This window comes from Etheostoma cragini, chromosome 12, assembly GCF_013103735.1.
Source record: "Etheostoma cragini isolate CJK2018 chromosome 12, CSU_Ecrag_1.0, whole genome shotgun sequence".
Lineage (NCBI taxonomy): Eukaryota > Metazoa > Chordata > Actinopteri > Perciformes > Percidae > Etheostoma > Etheostoma cragini.
The window spans coordinates 11,254,981-11,275,560 of NC_048418.1; positions in this window are offsets into that span (position 1 = coordinate 11,254,981).

Consider the following 20,580-nt stretch of genomic DNA (forward strand, 5'->3'; position numbering starts at 1 on the left):
CTCAACATCTACACGGAGGCAATTTACTTGCATGCCCACAGGAGATTATAAGGCACTCAAGCGCTAAATAACGAGTCTGAATCAAAGACTGCGGTTCCAAGTTTGTGAACAGGAAATGTTTCAGAATCATATGTCCGTGCTAACATTTCAGCAGCATGGAAATTTCTCACAATCATTCCTGTTTTATGTGTTATTACAATAGGATGTGCTTCCCTGTAACTTCATGTTTAACTTGTAGTTTTAACAAGAAGAATACACCAGGGATCTTTTAACTGTATCAACATGGACATCAGTATTGTCTTTAATAAACAGACAGGAAATAATTATAAAAAGTTATGCAAATCACCAGGCTGCTATATTGCTCTACTCAACAGGACACATTGTTGAGTCACAACTTAGGACGGCCTACCAATGTCTTCTGTTATCTACACAGGAAATCCTTCCGTTTCATAAGACTTCATGAGCTCTGACTTAAATTTTTGTTAAGCCATTTATTGTGGTGTGAAAAGGAGGTTAAGTGTGAAAATATGTGGAACAAAATTATAAATTATTATAATTGTTTTTGCCCCCATTTTTCATGAGCTGAACTCAAAGATCTAATATTTACCAGAATCATGATATGCCAAACCTGTAAGGTGGATGGACTTTCTCGTCAAAGGAGAAGTGCTCACTAACACAGATTTGGACAGATTTGTGAACAATGTTTGAAAGAAATAGGCCTCGGACTAGGTTTGTAAATTGATTTTCTGTTGTTCATAAAAGGTTTGAAAGTCCAAACATTATGACTGGTCATTCTTTACAATCAACAAATCTTTGGCTCCTAGTTTTTTTTATCAAAGATGTTTCCTTGTAGCATGGGAGTAAAGTTGTGAACAGAGACAACTGTAAAAACTCATCTTGCTGGTGCATTCAAGAAGACTCCAACAACAATGGACAAACAGTTTCCACAACAGTCCTTGATCATGATAATGTTATTTTCTTCATTCATTTTTGAAAAGTATTTTGGCACACTTTTGTGTTTGCTGGTTAGATAGTAGCCATTGAGAGATGTGATTGGAGGGTAGAGAGAAAGGAAATCAAAGGGATGTCTCATTGGAATGCAGCTGTCAGCAGAGACTATGTTGAATCATCTTTGCTGGTGCCTTCAAGAAAGACAGGTTTCTGAAGATAAATGTTAAAAAAAAAAGCTATGGTCTTTTTTTACATTGGAGTCCTGGTAAAGCAAAAATAAAAATATATACTAAGTTTGTCATACCACTAGAACGTGTTTTATTACAAGTACATAAGCATATATAAATAAGTATAAAGTATATACATTATCAAGTATAAAAGCACCAAATTCCACATGAGGAGGGATGGGTCAAACAAACAGGACCCAGGAGACCGGGGTTTAAGTCCTGTTTGAAAATTCAAGTAAATAGCAAGTCTTTTTGTCGTTTACAGAACTACTGTCTCATGTGCGTAACCAGATGTTAAGTAATGTCCATGATTTTAGCCCAAACCACAATCTTTTTTCTAAATTTAATTAAGTAGTCTTGGTGCCTAAACCTAACCAACCTGTAACCGTTTCACAGCTTTAACGAAACGTTCACGTTTTGTTGTTTAGATGTAAGGACCGCTAGGGGTGCTAATTTATGAAACCCTCCTCCTGGGTTGTATTACAGGGTAGGAATAACAATACCTGTGTAGTTGTATGGTTTGGTGGATATTTTTTAACATTTATAATGTGTATGGTTGTTGTTTGGTTGCCAAGTGTCCTAAGCATCTTCAGCAATTGTTTGAGCAACATCCACTTAACTTCAGGTGGAGGATTCGGATCTGCCTGCAGGACGTCTTTCATTACTTTAAAACTGTGTAAAATGTTTGAAGATTAAAAGGAATTCTTCACCTGTCTCACTTTTTCTTTTCTTTTTTCGTTCTCCTGTTCTTCGCACACACACCTGACAGGACAGGTGAAGCGAGGTGAGGAGCAACAAGAGGCAACAGCATCCCTCAGGGCTGGGACTCCTCTCCTTTGATCCACCACAGCAGATATTATCAGTGATGGTAGACCTTCAGAGTCATCTCCCTAAATTCAAGCTGCGCTAATCTCAGTGATCTTTATCTCCGCACTTCAAAAAAAATGCTAAAGGACCAAAAAAAAAACAGTTTGTGTCTCAAAGTTCAAAAAAATCTCTTGACCTAAATTCTAATGTGGAGTTAAACTACCAAGGGATGAAAAAGGCTCAGCTCTGCCACCTGTTTGTGTGTTGTTCGGGCTGCACTCTCCAAAGGAGGTTGAGGGTGAGCCAGAGTTCCCCCCTTTGTGTCAAGTTCATAGCTGTTAAACAGATGCTGGACCCACTGTAGCCAAACCAGCCTCACTTTTAGTGTTGACCAATGTGGTTATTCTATTTAACTTCTTACAGACCCTATTAAATGTACCCAAATGACTCAAGCCAAATATATCACGCAATTTCAGTTTATGTGGAGTCGACTAGCGAGCTACTTTTAGTTTTACCAGCGTGCACAGGTTGGTTTGAAGGAATACTCCAAGAGATCTATTTTAAAGATGATTTAAAAACTTGCTTTACTCCACAAGAGATGTGTTAAAGTGTTTGAGTCATATTGTTAGAAGCTTGTGTGGGAAAGTCTTCAAACATGTGTTCCCTCAGAATGAAAACTGTATGCCGTTCGTTGACTCACAAAGTATGACTCCACACCCTCTGCATCTGACATAAATTGAGTGACAGATACATTTCAACCATGGTGGTGGATTAGTGGAGTAGTAGGCGGGTTATAGAGGAAGAAATTTGTCAAATGTGTTGATTGTCCTTGTCTAATTTAGCAGAACATCCCCATAAACTCATCTACACACCCTCTTAATCATCCATTACCCTCCTACATGGACAACAACAGAAAAGCCCATTTCCCTCTGTGGATGGTTAGCTGCAACGGTTTTATAATGACTTACAAGTTAAAATGTCCTTTTTCTATTTTATAGGAAGAAGGAAAAATAATAACAGCAACATTCCTGAGGGGCTGTAATTTTCTAAGGGTAAAAGTTGTCCATTATGGTCAGGGTCAAGGAACACATGCAACCCCGTCATCAGGGCCGCGTGGTCGGCCACATCAGAACCGCCCGTCACAACCAGTGGAAAGGCCCTGTCTGTTAGCACAACACACAGCCAATCACCAGCCAGAGGCCTCAGTGCCTCGGTACATTTGCCCCCCTGACCACGCCGCGCTCTAATTTAAGCACACATATCCCATTGAAATTACAGTATACATACCCACCCTTCCCTGCAATTTACATGCTTTGCACGCTGGTGAGCACAGACAATGCTGATGCAGTGGATACTCGGGACATTTCTTTTTCTTTGTTCTGTGCAGGTCAGTGGAGCAATCGAAAGCTCAGAGAGCAAAAGTATGGCATCAGGATTCTCGCAGCCACGATAAAACATCCTCACGAGAAAATTATTTCATTTCACACATGAAGATACTCTTTGCACACCAATTCAACAATGGAGAGTTGTAAAGGCAGCTGCGACCGTGAAACAAAACATTACAGAAATTCAGAGGCAACCAACGTTAACCAAAAAAAACATGAAACGTTTTTTTCTGTTTCTGGATTAATCAGACCAACTGGCCAGGCTAACAGCAGCTATGTTAGCTAAGGCTTTCCTCAAATAGCAAGAGATTTGCACAATTAAACCAATTGTGATTTTGACTTTTTAGTGTGTTGACTAATGTGTCAAACTCAATCGGTTCATTTTGTGTTTTTTTAACAATGGAGAACCTATCTTGTTTATAAAAAAAACACAACACACCCTGCCAACAAGTGTGCGTATCTGGAATGTGTCAATCACAAGGTTAAATGTTGCAGTTATGCAAGAGAAAACTTCTTTTATCTAAAGTATGAGGATGTCACTCTGCGGCATCAACACTACAAACCAGTGTGGAATTTAACAGGTGTTGTGAGAATGTGGGGCTCCACTGTACAAAAAAAATGTCTTCACACCTACACAGTCTTAAACCTCCATATTTGTTGTTGGACCTGAAGTAGTTTGGAAAAAGACGTTGACAGAGAAACACCATCCGGATCTCACACGGGCTGTCTGCGTGTAATAGGTGCTGTTAAAGACACAACAGTGAATCTGACACACACACACACACACACACACACACACACACACACCTCACCTGGGAATGCCTTGAAAAAAAAACGTGTGCTGCATCCGTGAATAGACAGTGACAGTGATGAGTCATTGCGGCCTCTGGGAACCTGCAGGGTGAAATGTGGTCCGTTGTCTCAGTATTTTGATTATCAGATCCAAACACAAAAGATGGCATTTGACTTTATTTTTAGAAGACGTTTGTTGTGCTTTCATTTTGTGGATCTTAAGTATTTTATTCTGAGAAGCAGATTCCACAAATGTACTGTACTGAACACAATGTTTTTACTTTGCTTTTGATGCCAACAAAGATACCAACGGTTGTGTCCAAGCATGTGGCAGGTGTCTGATGCAGGGGCGCATTGGAATTCAGCATCCTGTTGCACCAACTGTGTGTAAGTTAAGCCTAGCTATGATGTGAATAATTACTAAGTTGGTGATTTGTGCATTATTAAAACAAAACCGGTTGGACCATGGAGATAGTGACAACATAACTCCATAAGTAAACAGTTGAAGTAGCTAAAAGTATAAAATAAATAATTGAAATGCTTAGCTAAATGTAATAGATGAATAGTTTGCTGAATGTAATGGATGAACAGTTGAAACGTTCAGCTAGTCCAAGTGGTAGTAGTGAATGCAAAGTTGACCAAAGCAACCTAAACATTGACAGTTCAATTGTATGAAAACAATTGTATGCATCCTGTACAGTAGTAACATCCAGTTTATAATCTATCCATAGAACACATTTGGAATGTGTGGTGTGGATGTACAGTACATCAGGCAAGAAAAGGCTGGGAACCACCGACCCAGACAACACTTCGTGACATAGTTATTTTAATCCCCTGTGAAAAAATGTCTTTATTTTGGTCTGATGTCAATGCTTCAAACAGGTTTTCAGCAATGAAACATATCATTCATCCAGCATAACTACATCAGACGTGGCTGTCACGTTTATTAAACTGTAAACATGCTTTGTTCCACAGTGCTGTGGTTCATTCATTTACTCAGGTGTGTTGAAGGCACCACAATGCTACGCTATTGCACAGTAAGTGCTTTTGAATAGGAATTTGTTCTTTGTCACATATGATGGAGAGCCGAGGAGGCCTTGGCATTTGAAAAGGCCATATTTGAGGGCCCCCTCTGTGAGTGTTTGCCTTCAAGGACAAATGAAGCCATTGAGTCCCTGTGAGCTGTGAATGAGCTCCTTCTGTACACACTGGCTTTTTAAATGCACATCAAAACAACCTCGGCAAACCCAGGGACGAATTCCTCAGGCGTTTAATGTAAGGGCAAATAGGCAACCACTTCAATAAAATACCTCTTGGATGGAATTGCATAAGTCAGAAAAGCAAGCACTGGCCAGCCCGGGGTGAAACTCAGGGAACACCAACGGTTGAAGGTTTACCTGAAGTTTTGAAGTAGGCTACTATGTAAAGAGAGGGGATTTATTGTGTTGACAGGTTTACAGCGGATATACATGTAAATGGTATGTGTTGGTACAAAAACTTGATTGAGGGAATGCTGAAGCTGTCATTTAGCTAGATACTGAGATGTTGATAAGCATCACCATCTCAAATACGTTTTCATTCATCGAATCTTTGTGAAATACATAGATGACGAAGAAGAAAAACTTATGCCACATGTCTATTTTTACATGTTGTCTTTTTGAGGTTGAATAGACAATAACAAGTTGAGCCCTGCGAAGGCCATCCTATTTTAATTATATTGTACCAAAGCTCCCCCGCCCCATCTCCCTCCTCTTTCCGCAACCCCTTTCCGCAACCCCTTCCCTTCACAAACACATATCACGGCATCACATTACACGCTTACATCCCTGCGCCATGTAATTATACAATTGGCAGAAAACATTTTATTTTTAGGGTCAGTAAATGTTTGACTTCTGCTTGTGTGCACGAGGCTGAGAGAACAGGCAGGGGTATTTCACTATAAAACGTTTAACAACTCAAGCTTCATTGTCCAGTTTGAGGATTTTATGAACGTGTAGGCGTTTACTTGAGTTGAAAGCGTTTCCAGTTCCAGCACCTTCCAAGAAAAGAGAAGCACAGTGTTCTCACTGTAACAGGTGTAACTAGTTAAAGCTAATTTGGTTACTGATGAGTGGATGGAATCTCAAGGTAACACTGCTGAATTTAAATGCAACAATTAGGGATTCAATTGATGTAATGAAGTTGTACTGATCTGTAGAGGAAAAACATACAGCACAATGTCTGATTCCAGTGGCCTGTAACATACATAAACATGAAGAATTGTACAAAAGAATCAACTGAAGCAATAATATATAATGATGCCAACTCAGCTTTCTTCAACTTTTTTTAGTCAGAAATGTGTTGCAACATTGGTTGCTTGCTCCCTACCATGTTCCACTGTTGTACAGAAGATGATACAAATAGTTAAGTGTTTGGTTGTGTCATGAAATAATAAAAAAGGACCCAGAAAAAAAACACCACTTTTCTTTACATTTAAATTGCAATTTCTTGAAATGCTTTTCACCAAGGAGCATTCTTCTTCTATTTAAATGAAGGACAGACCAGAGTTTTGAATGCCAGAACTCTGTGAGGCTGGATAATGAATCTGTGAGTCATCGGGATTGGTTGACAACTCTATCAAAGCCTCAAATATATAAGGGTTTATGACCATTTTGTGCTTTGGGTAAAGTAAAGTCACCTGACCTTTAACTTTTGTGTGAGTAATCCTTGAATATTTTAGACGTGAGTGTGGTGAGAACAATCCAAATATTTTAGGTCTTCCCTCCAATAACAGACGTTGTTTTTCAGTGCTACAACAACTAAAGAAGGCAAGGACATTGTTATTTTTTTATGTAAAGACAACAGAGTATGCACACTTTATCTCTTTTTCAGTGACCAACAGTATTTTATGTTTGTATTTATTATAAGTATCCACATTAGCTGAGGCTAGACAACCAGCTAGTCTCCCTGGGGTCCAAAACAACAAAAGTGACCAAAATTAAAAACACAAGTAGCAGTTTCCTCCCCGTGCTTCAAGCCCTTTCAGGATGAGTCTGGTGATATTCTGTGTTTTACTTAATGTCAACAAATTTCACAAAAAGACTAAAAGCTACATAGATTCCTCCAACTAGCAAGTACAGATTATTCTTCTGTGCCAGAGAGCTCTATTGTAAAAGTATTACAAACACATCAATTAGCTTCCAGAGCAGTAACCTTTTAATGTTTGGGTTGAGCAGAAAAATGGATGTTCTTGTTCATGGGTAAAATATTTTACGATTTCCACTTCTGCTTGGTGAATGTGATTGAGATACAGAACTACCAGTCTGGAGCCAATGCTTATTGCAGAACATCATCAATAATAAGAGGGACAGTTACTCTGCTCATCAGCATTGCTGGTAGCAAAAAGAACAAGACTGCACATGGTTCGTGCTGTTATTAATTACTCATCATTAGTTCATCAAATAGGTATTTTAATGTGAACAGAAAGAGAACGAGAACAAATAGAAAGAAAAGACTACAAAGGGATAATTGCTACTGATGCTATGTGCTGTGACTTGTCTGTCTAACGTCTTGCTGTCCATCACATCTTGTGAGGGCAGACATGTATTTGCGGCTCTGCTCGCTCGATCAGGCATGACCACGGTGCCAGTGTTAGGTAATTAGGACATGTTTCATCTGTGAAGTTCATGTGACCTGCAGGGCTGCAGTCAGTCTACACCTATTGTTTTCCAATCTGCACGATCACCCGAAGCCAACTGTTTGCAAAAGTCAAGGCCTTATCTCGGGTTTAGAATAAATACATTTTCTACAGAAGTTATTTAATCTGGTAATATGCCAGTTTGTAATCTAATCTACAGCAGGAGAAGATTAAATTCATGCCAAGGAGTTTTATAACCCAGCAGAGATACGATCCACCGGTCTCCTTGTGTGGCTTTAATTCATCTAACAGTTCTTACAGGTGTCCGGTTGTCAGAGACATTTATTGGAACTGATTCAAGTTATATTTTCCAAGATTTATCTCCACTATATTTAATCAAAAAAAGACATAAAAATGTTTCTCAGAGTAATGAGAAATATAGTCAAACATTATATTATTCTATCAGCCAGGGACATAAGTGACCAATTAAAAAAAAAAAAAAAATGGGAAGGAGAAACTTAATAACTACAGAGTTCTCTTTCAAATGATCCAAAATCCCATCTTGGCCAAATTCTGTTATCTGTTATGTTAGCACACCCGTGGTTGCGGTTATCGTGACTCATACTACAAAAATCGAGCTGCCATCAGAATATTCTAGGGTTACAGATGAGTTTGTACATTATTTTTTTGCATCGCCTAGCAACTCCATTGCCTTGCTCATCTGTTTTGACCCGAAAGTGTCAGAAACCCATTGGGAGTTTCTCCACTTTTATCTTTAAGGGATGCTTCACCAATTAGCATTAAGCTTTGTATCAGTAGAAACCCGGTAGTGTTTTTAGAATGACCGTGCTTCCCTCCCTCAGAGACAAAAAAATCTGGAAAAAAGCTCAGATGACGCAAAAAGAGTTATTCTAGCGTCATCTGAGGAATTTTTGGCCAGAGGCTACGAACTACAGCCAGCTAGTTTTCATAGGGGGTGGGACTGTAACTACACAATGTGAGTTGAGTGTCAGCCATCTTGAAGCTAAGCTAACAGGCCTTTGCTCTGTGGAGAAAGCTGAGTAAATAATTCATACTTTAGTAGTCTAACCACGATTGCGTAAGGTAGTTTTGAAGATGATATAGCAGATGGGGATTTTGAAGATCTAATGCGCAAATCTGATGCTCGTGGCTACCACAATACAGAGGCGGCCAGAGCAGCTGCTGCAGGAGAATGTAAATTGTTTATCTGGTAAAGACTTTTTCAGCAGCAACCTTGCAATCATGTGCATTCATACTACCACACATGTACCACCAGGATACTGGTACAGATCGGAGAATGTGCAGGAAACTTTATTACAGACGGAATACTCAACACACTACGCTCCATGCCTGCTACGGTGACCAGCACCTCAGGCTGCGGTGTCGCTTGACGCTGCTAGCCAGGGAAGGGCACATCGAAAGCGGTGTGTAAGAAAGCGGAAACGTGGAACGTTTCCGTGAAACATGGTTGAACATCAGTGTACCAGACTGCGCTATCCAGCTAACAGGCCTGCTAGCCTTCCGAACAGATGGAGATGCTGCTCTGTCAGGTAAGACTCGTGTCGGTGGACTGTGCATATGTTAAAGGTCCCATGGCATGAAAATTTGACTTTACAAGTTTTTTTTAACATTAATATGCCTTCCCCCAGCCTTCGCATGATCCCCCATTGGGAATCTTGCTCCTTATGAGGTCACAGGGAGCAAGGTCATCAGTCTTTGCTGCATCTTGCCCCCCCCCCCCCCCCCCCCCCCCCCCCCCCCCCTTCTCCCCCTTCCTGTCTTCAACTATCCTGTCGAATAAATACCCAAAACGCCCCAAAATCTATCTTCAAAAAAAGGGGGATACTTTTAAAAATATCTCTAAATAGAAACAAATGAATAAAGACATGCATGCTGGGTAACTATGACTACAGTTGAAAATTAGCCGACTGGCCAACACTGGCACATTTGCAGAAATGTTGATTAATGTGCATTGTCCTGATCAAATAAATAAATCCTAAATCCTATGAGAAATTACACTTAACACCTGTCATGTACATGTTTGTTTAGCAGGTTTAGTTGATCACTATTGCATCCTTTCTGTTTCATTAAACCTGATGTCTTTGGAAAAATCTGCTTAAGAAAATCAATTTTAAGAACACTTATCTTTTTCATACGGTATCATAAAGCTTTTCTAATAAACTTTGGCTCATTGTCTTTATCTTCATCTGTTTTATTGTTTGTAGAAGTTTCTTTACATCCTCTTGAGCACTGAAGGTTGAATCCAGTAAACCAGTTTGAATGTTGAGTTTAACAGCTCATCAAAGGAAGCTGCTGCTGGAGGAGTCCAATTAAAGCGAGCTCTTCCTCTTTTTGAGTTGAGCAGGATGTTAATCAGCCTCAGACAAGAAGTCACTGGCATGTGCCAAGAAATCCTCATTGGAAATCCCATCTGAGGAAGAAAGTCAAACAATGTGTTGTTCCAGTAAAGTTGTTTATACACAACAAGCATGAGTTCATTCAGTAGTCACAGTGTTTTCTTGAATGCACAATTTAACCTGTGCTGGTTAACAAAGATTCTCATTATTTGTGAAATCAAAATTACTACCTGAAAAACACCTCTGTTTCATATTGCCTGAATGTTTTTCTCACAATAGAAATGAGATTTACTTCTATTGTCATTCTTGATTAGGTTGGAGACAGAGGGACCTCAGGGCTACGGATTCATTACCAGCACTAAGTGTTTAGTGTTGATGGGAGAAGGAGGGGGGGGTATTCTGCCCGAGATGCTATCAGATGACGGAATATTGACCTCCATTGGTGTTTTCAGTAATTAAAGAGTTGGCCTTTACGAAATGCTGTGACCACTGATCACTTCAACTACTGTTGTCCCGGGTGGCCTTTCATGATCCCGGGGATCTACGTCTCCTTTAGTTTAGAAAACATACAAACACCTTGTGACACATGTGAACACATTTGTCATTTAAATATATAAAACTTAAATTTCAAGGACATTTATCTACTGCTAATTACAACATGCATCAGGCATCTTACTCTAACGTGTTTCAGATAATGACTTTGAAATATGACACTGCCGCACATAATCTGGCGCCTGCAGGAACGCCAGGCCTGAAGGAAACCACTGAGAAGCCTTGAATGTGTTAAGTTGGACAGCTTATCTACAACACATCTCCAGGGCTGCTTAAAAAGTCTGCAATTATAGGTTGTCACAAAGAAAGAGATGATGAGTTAAGCTGGGCTGCTGGAACGACACGGGCTAATTTAAAGGTTACAATTTACATCAAACATTGTTCTGCCGCCTCATTCTTTGCAATCCATAACTTAGGAATCCTCTTTGGGTTTTTCTTTTTCTCTGTGAGGTTTGATAAACAATGTAGTGCATAGTGCAAAACAATAGGGCTTTAGGATGAAGCCCTCTAGCTTCTAATGATGTAAACAGATAATGATCATGATGGCAAACAAATATGTGTCTGTGTTACCGTGTTTTTGTCAAAAATAGAAAAATTTATTTGTAATCGCAAGACAAAGGATTTGTATCTCTGACATCTTTCACACAGAACAGAGAATAATACAGAGTCTGCACATGATGGTAAAAACATACAAAGTACACATACAGTAGTTAATCTCAAGTATTCAAATGTCAGAATACAGTATGTCAACTTAATCTTAACTTAATTAGATAATCCGGATACAACAACTGTCATGGGAATCAAACAAAGATAGGACTTTAACTCAAGAGACCAAGGTTTTTGTCCCGTGTAAAACCAAACGTCAACTGTTATTTTGAAGGTAAATGGGTTTTACAGACATTAGCTATCCGTAACGTCTCGTTATGTTAGGTCACGTCCTCTTTTTACTAGTTTTACAAGACTTAATTTAAGCCAATCCCTGATGTTTTATTAACCCTTAACATTTATACTAATACTAAACTGGTTCTATTTCACAAAGTTTCAAACTGTTAACTGCGCCTGTTACATTAAAAACAACAGTCACATGATTACAGTCACATAAATAAACCGCCACCGTGGGGAAATAGAACTGTTGTATGTAATGTTTTAGGAGTTTTGGAAAATGTTTATTTTATTGGACAACATTTAATTTGAATATAATTCAATATTATCATTGGACTACTTTTTCCTCCATTGTCAGATTGGATTAGCAACATGATACCTCCAAGAAGCTGCTCATTGAGAAGCTTACAATATCAACAAACATGACTATGCAATGCTGGGGTCAATAATATCTGGGACAGCAAAGAATTCTGTGTTTTGCAATATGAAATCACTACAGAAAGTCATGTAATGTCATTTCCTCCGGATGTTGGCAGGGTTTTAGGAGATTAAAGGTTCTTCCGATGTGCTTCCTCTCCCTCTGAAGAAGCACCCTTGCACCCCTTCTAATTTGCCTCCTCTTGCCATTTGCTTTGTGCACAGATTAAAGCCTTTGAAGTTGTGAAGCTCTCTTGCAAATAATGTAAATGTGTGTGTTAGTGTATGTGCATGCACGCGGATGAACCAGCTCTGGTGTGGTAATACAAAATATAAAAAAGTTTAACAAAAGGTTTCCTGCCGTCCTCATTCCCATGTAACACAATGCAGGTGAACAATAGAAGAAGGCTCAGTCCCCATCATTATCCACGAGATTCACTATGAGCTTCAGTTACATGAGATGAGCACACATCCCTCCAGTGACTCCATTGAAGAGCTAACCTCGCGTTTATCTGAGTGACCGTCAGTATCAATTTCCAAATGAAGGATTGTGTTTCCAAAGCCTAATGTACATACAGTATGTTTTCTTCCACAACAGTCAATATTTTTTAGAAAGAATACCACTTAATATAGGAGGATATTCCAGGCTGATCTTTTTTTCAGAGACCCCTTTAGAATCACATTTATAGCAGAACTGAGTGATCAACACTTGCACGGACATTAGTAGCTCCAATAGCCTTGAATATTAGTTTGTTGAAAGCAAACTGCAAACATCAACCTCAGACTTTCACATAAAACGAAAGAAACCAAATTTCTCAAATCAGCTCCACAGTTTCTTCTCTCCCTCCTCAAAGTCCTTCTTTTAACATCATATTACGTGCTGAGAGGGAGGCAGGGGCTCGGCTTGTTCAGGCTGCTGACGGACGTAAAACGTTCCCTGATCTGATAGCAGCTGAGTCTTTGATTAGCAAAGTGAAACAATGGCTCTGCAACAAGTGAAAACGAGATATCGTAACACAAACCCACAGAGAGAACGAGAGGAGACATTGATTTTTGAAGGTTTAAGTACAGCATCCTGCAGGAACAACGGGGAGTCCAGACACAAACACAGTACATTCCTTTCTCCTGTGCAGCTGAGTGCATTTGAATGTGGAATGACTGTTTCTCTGTTTCAGTACAGTGAGTTTACATGCACGCATTCAGAAGTTTGAGTGTGTGAGTGTGTGTTTTTATTTGAATATTGATGACATTTTGATATATCAAGACATAATACAGTGTTTCAATCAATTTAATACAGTAAAGATTCATATTTAATGTGATGTGAAATGATATGTGACATTTCCTTGGCAGAAAGTCTTTGGAACTCTACAGGGAGATTTATAATTGAGGGGTGTCTGCCCTGAGCAGCAGAAAGATAAATCATTACGTTTGTTCAACAGATGTTGAGACATTTTAAGGTGAAGTGATGTATCGGAAAACCTATCTACTTTTTTGAAGGCTAAAACAAGTTTTTATTAACAGTATCTTACAGAATGTATACAATTTACACACCCCAGACACTAAATGTTGTTACTGACAGCAGCTTTAAATGTTGCCAAAGAGCATTTCCTATTCCTTTCCTTTAGTGTTGGAGATGAAAACAACAATTACCTGATCTTTCATTTGTTTTAGGTAATTACACTTTTTATGACTCAAATACATACTGAGTCAAAATCCCATCACATGTTCTGCACAGAAGTTGTGATAAAATAAAATCATTTATCAAAATTTTATAAAAATAAAAAAAATGTTTGGATTTACATATATTTTTATATTTTTTTATATATTTTTAGATTGTGTGTGCTGTTTAAGTTCGAATGACGTATACCTGTTGTGTTTGGTCACTATTCGAGACTTGTTTGTCACATTCTTCAGTCTCGTTGGGGTCTTTTGGTTTGTCAGATGGCTCCATTCAACAGGTCAAAAAGACCTCACAGGTGCTGCTGGCAGCCCAGTGCCCACACAGCCAATTCCCCAGTCTCTGCAAGACAATATTACAAGAAGCCCGTCACAATGCAAGTGCACCCTCACAATGCAGGGTTCCCATTAACAATGAGGGGAGACTTAAAGCAGCAATCAATGCAGGACTCCCAATGAGGCAGACTAGGGCTGTGCAGACGTCTGGGCTGGGGATTTAACAGGAGGCCTCGGGCCATCCTACCTGACTGCAGGCAACCTGAGACACAGAGTAGAGGGAGGGGGAGGAGTGGAGACATTAATGACTTAAAAAACAACAACTGAAAAACTGTTTATAAAAAAACACATTTGTGAGACACATTCAGGGGCACAATTTGTTGTTGTCTTTAATGTTTCTGGTCAAACTTAAAAATGATCTCAACACATCCGGCAGCTACGATGGGCAGCAGAATATGTGAGTCATGTTTAATGTCAGGTTTCACTTCTTTCTGGCTGAGAGGGAAGCGCAGTGGCATCATTTTTACCTGGATCGTGGAGCAACTGTTTTTGAAAGTCAAAGCGTCAGTGTTCACTCTCACAATTAGACAATGTTCCATCACACAAGCATACTTGCTAAGAGCCTGCAGCACAACTGAGAACATGGATGGATTACCAGGCACAGACCAAGGGGCCCGAGAAATCAGGGGGCCCCACCTAAGCCAGAGTCTCTGTTTGAAATGACTGTTATTAACATTTCTCCTTGAAAAATGCAAAGCCTCTAGAGATTGAGTCTTTTATCATAGATTTAATGTCAAAAGTGATCATTTTAAGATAGTATTCTTGCATACAGTCTCATTGCTGAACTGTAGCAGATGTAGATGAGGTTGAACATGCACCCTACAAGGACATTTAGCACAAGATAGCTTAGGAAATGCAATGATCATTAGTGGCTGGTTATATCCAATGGTGCAAGAGTATCTGAGGGTGAACTTTGGCTTCATGAAACAGGTATTGCACTTCAAAATATTTAGATTCAGATTAAGATCTTTATTGTTCCTAGGACTGCAACCTCCTGGACAGAGATCGGGCATGAAGGCCCCGATTGCTCCAATTACCACGGGAACTACTGTTGCCTTCCCTTTCTAAATCTTCTCTAGCCCCTTTTCCAAGCCCCGTGGCTAACATCCAATCCAGAGTGGGTCCTTTCAAGTGTGGGCTTTTGGCAAGACCCTTGATACTTTCTGCCTACCTCGAGTGTGAGCAACACTCCAAACAGGAGAGTCATACCGACTAGGACGTTGGCCAGGTCATATTTTCATATAAAAAATCTGTGATCAACTCCAAAAGCCAAAGCACAATTATTCAGTACAGAGAAGCACAATCTATCCACATGCACAGTCATCAATCAAGTTAGAAACACTTTGCATGAGAAAACAAAGAAACTAAGCAACACAAAACAACAGTCACGTAAACAGTACAGCACTTCTTTGGCCTTAAATGATCATTTAACTTCTGAATCCAGCCATAAACTATTCCACCTCAAATTGAAAATAAAAAAGGAAATCTGAACAAATGGGAGGGTAAAAGTGTACTTGCTTGTGTGTGTCTGTTTGCCAGTTGTGTGTGTGTGTGCATGCGTGCGAGCGTGCATGCGTGCGTGTGTGTGTGTTTGTGACATGCAGTATAAATATTTACCATCTCTAACCAAATGAGTGTGCTGATGTGGATTTAAAAGCTAACATTACAGAGGATGAAATAATGAGCTTGTGGTTTCAGGGAGCTGGAGGGAAACACGCTTGGACAAATAAGGATGGTGAGTAAATGGGGCCTTTGTTGCGCTCTGTGATACTTCTCGCTCTGCACAAACAGAAAGAAGGTGTCGGAGGTGATTAGGAAAACAAATGTCAAGTTCTTTCACACTGCTATCAGCTCTTTTCAGCTCAATCCTGCACAGGTGCATGGTGTGTGTGTGTATTTAAGTGAGTGTGTGTGGAAGCACGCCCAACTGGAGCTGCTGATACTCAGGGTTTGGCTTGATGTAACCTTCATTCATCAAATCTAATGCTCTATCTAAAAATAAACTTTGGCAGAATCACACTAACACTCTTGTTTCTCAGCGGTCCATTTTTTAGTCACTGCATTTAAAGAACTCTCATTATCATAGGACAAAAAGCAGGAGATTTAAGGGTTCTTGCAAAACCAACAAGCTAACAAACAACTGAAGGACGGTTAAGGATCCTAAGCATCCTCAACAAGCAGGTGGAGTCAGGAGATGCATAAAGCCTGACATAAAATTCACATGGTTAGGAATTTTATGTTGTTGCCTGTGAGAACATCAAACACATAACTGGCATCGCCTCCATGACTTGATGCTCCTCTTAAATGGTAAATAATTACAAAGTACGACAGATGCGCGCTTTGTGAAAAGACAGACAAAACGGAGTCAATGCTCTTTTATTTCTCTCTCTCTGTCAACACAAGCGAACATTTAGTTTATGATGTGCTCATTAAAATACTTACGGAGTTTCTAGTAACGTTTTACAGGGAGGTCTTATCGAAGAAGCTCCTCTGTAGATCATTTTATTAGTTTTATTGCTGTAAGATGTCAACAAAGCAGGAAAAAACCCTCGCAAAAATTGTTGGCAGGAGTTGCACTTTGTTGGATTTTTTCTTCTCTGCTGTGTGTATCTCCAGGAGGTTGTTGATTTTACATGAAAGTTACAACGTGTATCTGTATTTTTCCATTTAAGTTTACTGCAAGTTCATCTTTTTATTTAGATTAACATTATTTAGGATTTGTGTACCAGGAAATTGACAACAAAATGCAATAAAACTGATTTTGTAGCATGTTACAAGTCTGCAGATTTTTATTGTGGCATAAGATAAGAGGGTGTGTCTGAAGAAGAGACCTGAGCGGACAGGTAAACACACACACGGAATGTAGTAATAGTGTTATAAGCCTGTTCAACACAAAACACACCTACACATGGCTACAAAAACATGTCTTGGAATGATTTATAGGTATTGCCCAAGCACAGGTCTCAAATAGAAACCTTGTTGTCGTACAAAAACGGTGTACATAACAAACATATGGTTTTAACATTAGTCACACAATTTTGAACTGAAGCGATCAAATTCAACCACTTGACACTGATGAATCAGCTTCAACTTATCAATAGAAATTAAGATAAGTCTGGGGAAAAGAAATCTGGCTGTAACGCTCACGTCAACGCCCAATGCTTTGCAAACAGTTTTGACATCCTTTGAACTCTGCATTTACCTTGAACGATAGCAGGGATTTTATCAGTTGCAAGAGAAGAGCGAAGAAAAGCTTGCTGATTTCCTTGAAAAGAGGAGAAGAAAACAAGGGGTTGATACGCAGATGGAATTTTATGTCTGCTTTTCATTTGGATTTGTGACACCCAATCAGATCCCAACATGTACTGTACTAAACATTCCACCTGGAATTTGGTGAGCATTTCTAAGGCCAAAGCAAATCTTAGTCTTTCATTGATGAATTTGCCTTAATGTTCCCTGGCTGAGCCAGCGTTAGCATGCCGCAGCATGAGACTCAACAATGGAAAGGAAGCAAAACAGCAAAGGTGGCTAATGTTTAGAGAGGCACCACAGTTCAGTCAAAATCAATGGGACCAACTGTGGATTAGATGTTTTAAAACTACTAAGTGAAATTAAAATCACTGAGGTCCTATTCATACTGCTGAGGTCCCATATAACTATATTGTTATAGTATATACTATAGTATGGTATGAGAAAAGATTGACTGTCCAGGTCCCATCCAGCAAGAATATATATGAACTATACTTGTTAACAAGTCTCATGCTTTACTTGTATACTATGCAGCATGCATGGGATACGTTGAGTAGAATCTTTTTTGTAAGTATCCATCATTTCCAAAATCTTTTCTTCATTGCTCAAGTATGATTAAAAGCAGTCACATTCTAATATTTTGTGTGCAGGATGTTAACCAATCACAACATACAATACAATGAAGCTGAAACTGTTGTAAATTGATCATTTAGATAGTTTTGAGGCAACTTGAGTTACTTATGTAAGAAATAAAATAAATAAAACGTTTTTAAACGGCTGTAAACTGGTCTAAGGCTAAATTTGGAGAAGTACCTAGACAAAAAAGACATCACTTGTTGCATTAAACTATCTTTCACTATCCAATTTCCTGCATGTCCAAACCCAGCAGTTTCAGTAGTTCTATATCTAAAAGGGAATTATCTTCATGCTTTTTTCTGCTTTTATTTCCTCATTTTCTCCATCGCTTTACATCTTCATGGCTCTCTCTCACTCTCTCTCTCTCTGTCCGTGCACCTTCTCCACAATAGAGTTGTCATGTCAAGTCTGTCTTCACCTCTGGGGTCAGGCCTGGGGCGACGTGTTGTCTCCAGGTGAGAGGAGAATCCTCCTCGTACTCATGTTTATCACTCCAGTGCTAAGGAGCTGCTGAGTGAAGTCAGTGTAAACCGGGATTACCCTTCCCACTTTCGGGTTGACCAGAGGGTCAGGGGGCACTCGCTTGCCTCTCACTCAGCACACTTGTTTTAACTTCTTTTGTCTCGAGGAGCATCTGAAATATTTCAATTATTTAAAGAGCTTTTCTTTGCAGAGAGGTTGGCCTGTGTCGTCGGGGAAGAGAGCTCGTTGGTTCACTCGTGCAGGAGCAGGTATTACAAGAGATGTTGGGGGTCTGAGTGCTGAGACTGGAGGAACTCCTTGAGTATTTATTCCCAAATTACAAAAACATAATCAAAAGTTTTTCAAAGTGTAATTACATCAGTCACGAGTTTAGGTTTCCTATCATCAAATCTAATATATTTAAATTTTTAATGGCAATAAGCATAGCTGCAAAATCATGTACTTAAGAATATATTCTCTCTTTGTGCTGTTGACATCTATGACCACAACTTTGTTTGTGGTTTGTCCCAGATGTGTTGTTGATCATTTTATAAGGTGTCTTTTCATTTCATTATTGTCATAGGAAGAAGTCCATTAATTAATATTTTCTGCCAGAGGTACTTACATGGGTTGCATTTCAATTAATTCCCAAAGAAATTTCTTCAATGTGATTCTCTCCTACTTGATTTTTGTTACATCATTTTTTTGATTGTAGTGACAGTCCTTAAATTTTGCTTGTTGAAATTGTCCCATTACTCACATTGTAATTAGTCATGCAATTAGCAAATGCAATCTGGGCACCAAAAGTCCATGACTTTCCATGAAGTGTCCTGAACTTGGTCTGAGGACACTCCAGAGCTCCCTGTGACCTCCCAGGCAGTGTTTGCTTTTGGCGCAGCACAAACATGTTTTCACTGTCGATCCTGGGTTCTTAAAACGCTCTAATTAGAGGGCATCCTCAAGCAGAGTGCAGCTATCAGTCAGTCATTTTAGGTTTATGGCCATTTTTTCTCTTGCTATAAAATCCTGTTGCTGAAGTGCTGTATAGCTGACTTAAGGAGCCAGAGGCAGAGATAAAACACCTATATTGTCTCCATATCAGCACTCAGTTTAACACTGTCTCTATCAGGCTGTAACCCTTGGCCGGGCACCGATACATGGCTTTGACAGTCGCCCACGCATGTTTCCAAAGCAAAGAAATGTGTGTATGTGTGCACTTGTGCAGAAGTATGTTATGTTGAAAACATTTTACTCTGCATTCTTCAGAGGTAAAAAAGGGCAGCACACATCACAGCAGATCCCATCATATAGAACCAAAGCAGTCTTTAGTGACATGCAAGATGCAGATTTAAAGAAAAGACAAAGACAGACGTTCAGTTGTCTTTGACTGTGCATGCAAAAAACGCAGATAGGAAGACTTTACAAAAGCTCAAGTCAAACAGGCATGAGAAAAGATCGACTGTCCAGGTCCCATCCAGCAAGCATGCAATGAGTCATGGAAGTTTGGGCAAAGACTGTTGTCTGGCGTGACTCATAACCACTGACACATGGGTATCCAGAACACGTGGATGGGCACACAACAGGCAAGTCTGGGCAAAGGGCTCCATCCAGTCTGACAACCATTTACACCTAGATAAATCCTCTGATCTATTTCACACCGAACCATCCTGTACACCCAACTGTAAGAGTGTAAACACACCTAAATCGCATACGCTTTGGTTTTGTTGCACACTTGTTTTTGTTTGTTTTCTTGCTCTACTCTGTGTCCGGATTGGTCCATCTGAGTCTACCTGCCACAGATCCTGCTCCTCCACCCGCTCACATGGCCATGTACACTTGTGATTAACAGCCCAGTGCAAACAGCAACAACCCTGCTGTGAGTCACTGAGTCAACACGCAAGTTGTCTTTTTGTTTCTGGCTCTAAACAGTTCCCATCACACTGTCCAAGTCTGCCTTCACTAGCTTAGAAATAGCAGGTGTTGGTGCATGTATATGGCAAGTAAATAAAATATACAACATGTACTATATAAATGTAGTACATGTTGTACATTTTACATTTAAAACATATGTGTGTGTAATTTTCTGTTTTTGCCTCTTTTTTTGCCATTGTTTCAAGTGGACCTTTCAAGAGTAAACACACACACACACGCACACACACACGGACACACACACACCTGTCCCCCTGGCAGTTTGGCTTTGCAAATCCTGTCTT